The 8,219-nt window shown below is 48.7% G+C and overlaps 1 long non-coding RNA gene across 1 annotated transcript; it reads right to left on the bottom strand.

Annotated features, from left to right (window-relative positions):
• On the bottom strand, positions 1–4,238 carry LOC110256789. The gene is made up of 3 exons (XR_002338777.1): positions 3,755–4,238; positions 1,816–2,035; positions 1–386 (listed from the first exon to the last, which is right to left on the bottom strand). It is a non-coding gene; the product is annotated as an uncharacterized LOC110256789 (long non-coding RNA).

The following is an 8,219-nucleotide window of genomic DNA, read 5'->3' as shown; positions in this document are numbered from 1 at the left end:
ACTCACTGCAGGGCCAAGTACCACTTGCCAGCTGCAGGAGGGAGAGAGGAGGAGAGAAAGCCAGGGCAGAACCTTTTCTTGCACCTCCAGTCTCATTGTTCATGGTTATCAAGGGGGCTCCTCACTCCATTTCTGGCTTCACTTTGCCCTCCACCCACAGATGATGGACAAGCATCTCAAATGGGATTCACTCAACAGGGGGTGGGGGTGTGGAAACAGTGTGCCAGCCACTAGTTTATTTATTGGACTAGGTTGAATTCCTCTCACCTCACAAGTTTTCCTTACCCTGTTGGTGCATTCTCCAAAAACCAATCCTAAATTCCCCTCTCTGGAAAGTCCTTCTCTGCTGTCTTCAACTTGTACCACCGGCTTCCCTTTCTGGAATGCTACAGAGTAAGAGGAACAGGAAGTCAGCGGGGTGCACTGAAAGTTCTCCATAAGAGCCTTGAGCCTGGCAGGTGGAAGAATTCAGCAAGGAAGGAAGCAGAGCAGACAGATGACATGGTTCAGTGTGTAGCTTAGAGATTCTAGTTGAGGACGAATTAGGGTATTTGTCATCCAATCCAGGGAATCCGTGTGGAGGGTGATGAGGAATCTTCCATCAGCAGAATGACTACAATTAGGGTTCAGCTGAGGTCCCTGGAAAAATCAATTTTTCCTCCCTGGCCAAAGAGCAATTTGCAGTGTTCTGTACTTGATGGGGAACACGGACTTGCTTGGCACAATACTCACCCTCAAAGAGTATTTATTTACTACAGTGATGATGAAGGAAAGCAAAATCATGGTTTTTTTATTTGTCCTGATCCTGTATTATCTTGGAAAGCAATCCATGTATATTTTGTATTTAAAGTCTGAAATGTTTACAAGAATTTGAAACATTTCTTAAGAGAAAGGCTTTGTGATTCCAACTGTACATGACCCAGGCAATCAATGATTGCCAACTTTTTTCCAGTCATGGTGCAATACACATAACATAAAACTGACCAACTTAATTAACCATTTTCAAACGTACCCATTCAGTAGGGTTAAGGGTATTCACATTGTTGTATTGGACAGATTTTTAACTTGGAAGTTGTCAGAGGATTTTACTGTGTCTGCAAATTGTAGGCTACTGTTGAAGAGAAGTTAAGGCTTGCTGTATTTAAAAATACCACTTAGTAGATGCATATGATTTAATGGTGTACTTAGGAAGACTTCGAAAAGTGCTTAAGAAGGCAAATGTCTTAAATTGGCTGGTGCACTTAACGTACATAAGAGGATTTAATTGTTTTTATAGAAGCAAAAGTGATTGTAAAATACAGTCACTTTATAAGCAAAGTAGTAAGATTCAGAAATTCTACATGAAATCTTAGAGAACTAGGTATTTCAAATTTGTGTCTGTAATAAGGAGAATATTAACTGGAAAAAACAAAAACGAAGAGTTCCCTGAGTAATCCTTGATAAAAGCCGTTCAGGCACCCAAAACTCCCTGCTGACAAATAAATGCTTTATAGTCTCCACACCATTTGTGTGTAAAATACTTTAAAATGCCTCAGGAGTCAGCGGGCCCCAGACTGAATGGGTGTCAGAAGCCTGGAGGGCTAGTTCAAACACGGATCACCACCCCAGAGATGGATCTAGGGGACCAAGATCCTATCTTTCTAACAAGTTCCCAGGTGACACTGATGCTAGGGGACCAAGGACCAGACTTTGGGATCTGCTGGACTAGAGCTACACATAGAGGCCAGGTATTCCCATCGTCAGCTGTGTGGCCTTCTGCCGTTCTCTGGGCCTAACCCCCTGGCTCCAGCACGAGAGTAACACCAGGGCACTTACCCTGTACAGTTGCTGTGAGGGTCAGAGTGACGAGCAGGCAGGGCAGGCACACAGTGGGCTCGCAGTGCGTAGCAGAGATGATTGTATCGATGATGCACAACTTGGGCCTTGCAGCCTGGGTGCCTTTTAGGGTCTCCATCCTCCCAGGATATGGCTTGTGCACAAAGTAGGTGTTCAAGAAATCATGATGGCAATGATGCAGACTGCCCCTTCCAATGTACTGCAGACAATCAGATTGGTTAAAGGGGCCAGGCTTGTTATAACTCCAGGAGGCCTCACTAGGTGCCCCTGGGTCTGGGGGGTTTGCCTTCTCCATGAGGGAGTAGGGGACTGAAGATGCCCAGTGGCAGGGTCACAAGGCTGTCTTGTTTGTGCTGCTGGTGCCCCAGCTGTGGCTTGTAGGAACATGAGATGCTCTCTGTTGAATGCTGAGTGAACCAAGAGGCAATGAAGGATCCAGGGCAGAGCTGCTGGCGGGTTCAGAGCATGGGCCCACCACAGGATGAGGGTTAGACCCATCGCAGAGGCTGGGAGTGAGTGGTCAATGCCACGGGACACAGGTACTCACTGGCCAGAGAGAACAATGGCAAGTGAACACTCAAGTTTTCTCCCCTGACTGTTCTTGGGTGAGAATGTTTTGCCATCTCACTTTTCACACGTGCCACACTCATCCAGCTAGTCCTTAGATCTAACATGCAGAAGGGAGGACTGGGCTTCTCTAAGACTGAGGCAAGGAGACAGAGGATGCTTCCCAGCTGGGGTTCCTCAGCATTCCTGGTTCCCTGGCACCTAGGTTTTCACCACAAAATTTGCTTGGGAAAGACTCAAGATTGGGAAGCCACAGCAGGAGGAAAGGTATTAAATTACCTTCTCTTAGTGTTATTGAGCCTTTATTTAGATGATGATATAATAAGAGAGAATTATTTAGGTTATTTAGGATGTTAGACTATTAGTGAAGAATCCTTGGCATAAACATCACAGACAGGTATTCTCCCTTTTATCAAGAAGTTAGAGATAAGCATTTCCAAGTTCACTCCATGCTAATACAGAAACGTAGCAAAGCTGGCATCTGGGATGGCATTTCTGTAATTTTTTAAGCCTTCCCTCTCATGGCTGCAATGTAGCTGCAGCAGCACCAGGCCTCACATCCTGTCTTCATAGTATTCAAGATTCAGAGTGAGTAGCTGCAACAGAGACTGGCCCACAAAGCCCAAGATATTTACTATCTGACTCTTTATATATAGAAAAAGTTTATCAACCACTGCCTTACTATGCTAAGTCCCACTATTTAAAAGACAGAGGGGGACCTGCCCTCAGATTGGCAATAATCTGGCTGGGAAGATGACATGCACAAAAAGAGAAAACAGACACACACCGCTGGCAAGAGTCTATATGCCTAGAACAGTTTGGAGGGCAACTCTCTAAATGGATGGCTACCTCCCTTTTCCCTCTAAATTTTTTTCTTCTATCCAAGACTGCCTGTTTTCAAGATGTCATGAAGACATTCTCCAATGAGTTTAGCAAATGCCAGGTACCCCACTAGGTGCAGGAAGCGTACATATCACAGTGATCCAGCCCCTGGGTCGGCCCATAAGTTACTCTAAGCATTTGGGAGACACAGGCAGGAAATGAAAATTCAGAGCAGCCACTGCTCTGATAGGGTTGAGCTGAAGATGCTAAGGGAATGGGGTCAAGCTGAAGAAACTGAGAAAGTTGAAGCTGCCAAGGGCAGTGCCTCAAATGTTGCAGGTAGGTTATTCCCTGAAGAGGGAACAGCCAACACAGTGGCTCAGAGGCAGGTGTGAGTGAAGCCATCAGGAAGCTGTGATCCTGGACTAATAAAGTCTGCATGCTGGAGGGTGGAAACCTGCTTTCAGGTGTTTGGGCTTTATCCTTGCAACTTTCATCAAGCAAGGGAGTAATTGGAAGAGATACATACTTTAGAAGGATCAGGTTGCATGCACTTGAACTTCCAAGGCCGGAGGCAATGGTGGTTGGGTCAGGGTGGTGGAGGTGGGGATGTACCTAGGTCCATGTGGTCCCCTCAGCAGGATCTGGTGACACATGAAACATGAGGAGTGAAAGGAGTGATGAACCCTTCTTTCCATTCCTGGACTTGGCAGAACCCTGCCAAAAGGGGGGAGGTCCTCATTTTCCTGCGGGCACTTCCCCAGCACAGGGCAGATGGCCACATGGCCAATTTCCCTCCTAGGACCCCTCTGGTTTACCCAGCGAGTCTCCATCCTGATGCCTGACAGCCACAGATGGGGAGATGGCAGGGTGTTCCTGACACCTGGATGGTTCTGGGCCCAAGGCAGACATAGCCAGTCCTGGTCCGTGTGGACCGTGGGGGTGAGGAACTGTGTCCTTGTTTTCTTTTTTTTTTTCTTTTTTTGTCTTTTTGTTGTTGTTGCTATTTCTTGGGCCGCTCCTGCGGCATATGGAGGTTCCCAGGCTAGGGGTTGAATCAGAGCTGTAGCCACCGGCCTAAGCCAGAGCCACAGCAACGCGGGATCCGAGCCTCGTCTGCAACCTACACCACAGCTCACGGCAACGCCGGATCGTTAACCCACTGAGCAAGGGCAGGGACCGAACCCGCAACTTCATGGTTCCTAGTCAGATTCGTTAACCACTGCGCCACGACGGGAACTCCTATCCTTGTTTTCTGAGTCACTTAATGGAGCCGAGGAAGACCAAGTTTGCTCAGCAAACACTACAAGAGTATTTGTAGAAGGCAGGGCACTTCTGGGACTTTTCTCAGCCTGTTGTGGTTGTGTTCTTGTGGATTTGTGGCACATTCTGCAAGGCAGTGATGTTTGACCAAAACCTCACATCTGGGCCCTCTGAACGCCACCATCCCCGGGCCACCAAGGGGGAGGGGGCATTTTCACTTAAATAAAACCACGGCAGAGAAGCAGCATCTCCAGGCGAGCAGGCAGGCCCCAGGCAGATGCAAGGCTTCCAAAGGTGGGGAGGGAAGCAGATCGCGGAAAGAACTCCCGGTCAGGAGGTGGAGTGGGTGTGCGTGAATCTCCCCCAGCCTTCAATCTGTGCGGCTCAGCAAGAGAAATGACAGAAGTAGTAAAACAAGCTGGGAACAGATTTCGATTCCTTCTGAGTCATCCAGGGAAGGAAAATGGAAAATTACCAGTCTCTTGCCCTCTCCCTCTTTCCCAAATGGGAACATGAGTTTCTTCAAGGGGACGATGGCACCTGGAGTATGTGACCAGCTGGCAGGATCCCTGGGCCATCTTGTGGGGGTGGCCCGGTTGCAGTCCTGGCTCTCTCCATCCTCTCCTGGCAGGACACACAGCACTGGAGCTTAATGAGCTTTAAGGCTAGTAATGCAGTTTGCTTTGGGGAGCTGGGCAGCCTGACTGAGGGTGACATGCTGAATGGACCTTGCCCAGACAGTGACACTTAAGAGTCTGTCACTACCAGAGGAAACTACAAAACATTTGCTCCAGCCCCCCTCACTCTAGAACCATCTGTTTGTCTCTTTTACCACATCCAGGATGCTGCTGGAAGGGAGACTACAGCCTTCCCTCCTACAGGCTCACTGTGGGGGCACTGCCACACACCTCAGCCCTGGAACCAGCCCTCTGCCCCCTCTTACCTCATCCTGGCTCCAAGCAGAGGACAAACCCAAATTAGAATAGGCAACAAATGGTAAATGATGCTTGGATGATTTCTAATTAAAAGGTGGAAGAAAAGACACATGGAGGAAATTTAGCTGTTGATAATTAACATGCCCATGTAAATGTGTGACTGAGTCACTGTCCTGAGAAACCAAGGCATCAGTTGGCGGCCCCCTGAACACCTTTGACTGGCAGCTGCTAATCCCTGGAAAGGCACACAAAGAAATCACACTTTGGCAGGAGGGCCTAAAGTGTGTGCCCCGGGTCTATCCTGACTTTCACTAACTCCTCCAACCTGTTGTCGCTGAAATGGTCACAAGCCAGATCACTGAAAGCTGGGTTTCAAGGGGAGAGTTGCCTCATTCTGTTTCCAGGAAGATAAGGAGTGAAGCTCCATTAGGAGAGTTATTATCTTAGTTTGGGCATCTACCGCAAAAATACCATAGACAGGGTGTTTTAAACAACAAATACCTGGAGTTCCTGTCGTGGCGCAGTGGTTAACGAATCTGACTAGGAACCATGAGGTGGGGGGTTCGGTCCCTGCCCTTGCTCAGTGGGTTAATGATCCGGCGTTGCCGTGAGCTGTGGTGTAGATTGCAGACGCGGCTCGGATCCCGAGTTGCTGTGGCACTGGCGTAGGCTGGCAGCTACAGCTCCAATTCGACCCCTAGCCTGGGAACCTCCATATGCCATGGGAGTGGCTCACATAAAGGCAAAAAGACAAAAAATAAATAAAATAAACAACAAATACCTACTTCTCACAGTTCTGGAGGCTGGGAAGGCCAAGATCAAGGTGCTGGCAGGTTTGGTGTCTGGTGAAGGGCACATTTCCTGGTTTGTGGGTAGCCAGCTTCTTATAACCTCCTTACAGGTGGTGAGGCAAGTCAGCAGCTGAGCTCCCTTTTTATAGGGCACTAATCCCATCACCAGGGCTCCACCATTGTGACCTAATCCCCTTCCAAAGGCCCCGCCTCCTAATACCTTCCTTCTTCCAGTATTAGGTTTCAACATATGAATGGGAAGACAAAAGTTTAGTCTATAGCAGTTGTAAAGAGCAGCTAGGGTTTTGGAGTCAGGCAGAGTGAAAGAAAGCAGGACACTGGGGGGTTCCTAGGCACCAAAGACTTTCTCCCCCATTTCTTGTTTTTAGGAAATAGGCTTCACTCAGCCTCTGTGACCTTCCTTGAGTTCCAAAGGTCAGGTTCAAACACTTGCTAATCAGGGAAGGGAGGAGGTGCAGAGACCAGGGAGAAGCAGCCAGGAAACAACAGTGCAGCCTTGGGGCAGGATCCTGGTTCTCCATCAAAGGATACACAAATCAATATCTCTGAGCTATTCTGCAGAACTAAAATCCCAACAGAGGGAAGATGTTAACTACTTGATGAAGGCTTCTTCATTCCAGGACCCCCAGAACCAGTCCCAGGGCCACTAAACACCAGCTTTGAAGAAGAACACAAGCTTGCATCAAACCTGATCCCTATCTGTGGTCCTATTTCCCACTCCCAAACTATAAAACCACTTCCTATTCTCTCCCAAAGGTGGGCATAGTCTTTAGGGCATTAGCCTGCTGTGCCCTCCTTTGCCTGGCAAAGCAATAAAGCTGTTTTTTCCCTCCTTTGCCCAAATCTCTGTCTCTGTGTTTCTATCCGGCACCGGTGGACATAGGCTGAGTTTCAGCAACAAGAGCTGGGTTGGAATCTGGGCCCTGTTTCTTAGTTGCTGTGTTACCATGGGCAAGTTACTCAACTTCTCAGAGCCTTACTTTCCTCATATCTAAAACTGGGAACAGGAGTTCCCGTCGTGGCACAGCGGAAACAAATCGACTAGGAACCATGAAGTTGCAGGTTCAATCCCTGGCCTTGTTCAGTGGATCGAGGATCCAGTGTTGCCGTGAGCTGTGGTGTAGGTCAAAGATGCGGCCGGGGTCCTGCGTTGCTGTGGCTGTGGCGTAGGCTGGCAGCTGTAGCTTCAATTAGACCCCTAGCCTGGGAACCTCCACATGCCGCGAGTGCGGCCATAAAAAGCAACAAACAAACAAATAAATAGATAAAATAAAACTGGGAACACTCCAAGTACTCCCAGGGTTGGCACAGAATAAAGGCTTGGGAGTGTGTGAACTGTGACAACAGCATGGAATGTTTGTGCTTTGTGATGGAGTGTCATGTCCCAGGAAAGTAAAGTGACTTCATCTAACATTCCATAAGCATTTGTCTGGCTCTTCTGTGTCAGCCCCTGTGGACACAGGTAGGCATAGGTGCAACGCTGACCTTGGAAGGTCTTCGAGAAAGGCAAGGTCCCCCCAAAGTGGAAAGAAAGTCTGCCTTGCTGCACAAGGAATGGAGGGTGCCAACCAGCCGGTGGCGTATCAGCTTCTGTTCACATTGTGGCCAAACAGCCACGATGCTACACCTGTACAGCTGTCTTGGGGGTCAATCACCCACACACAGAACTGGGGTGTGGCTCGAGAGGGGAGCCCCACTTGGTTCTAAGTCTCTGCTGGCTAGATCTCCCACTTTAGGAGGTCCAGGGCCTGAAGGCAGAAGACAAACGACCTTGTCAGGATGGAGCACCTTGGCCCCAGGTGCTGACAGACAACCAACTGGATTCAGTCACCAAGGAGGACCCTAGGGAGCCTTCCAGGGACAGACCCCTCCCCCCATGTCCTCTGCCGAGCTCCTCTCTGAGGTTCTGAGGGAACAGCATTCCCGCAGTTGTTTTACAGAGGCTAAAACCCCCACCAAATAGAAGACTAATTGCTTGAAGACC

Source organism: Sus scrofa, chromosome 14 (genome assembly GCF_000003025.6).
Source record: "Sus scrofa isolate TJ Tabasco breed Duroc chromosome 14, Sscrofa11.1, whole genome shotgun sequence".
NCBI lineage: Eukaryota > Metazoa > Chordata > Mammalia > Artiodactyla > Suidae > Sus > Sus scrofa.
This window is presented reverse-complemented; position numbering and strand designations above follow the sequence as displayed.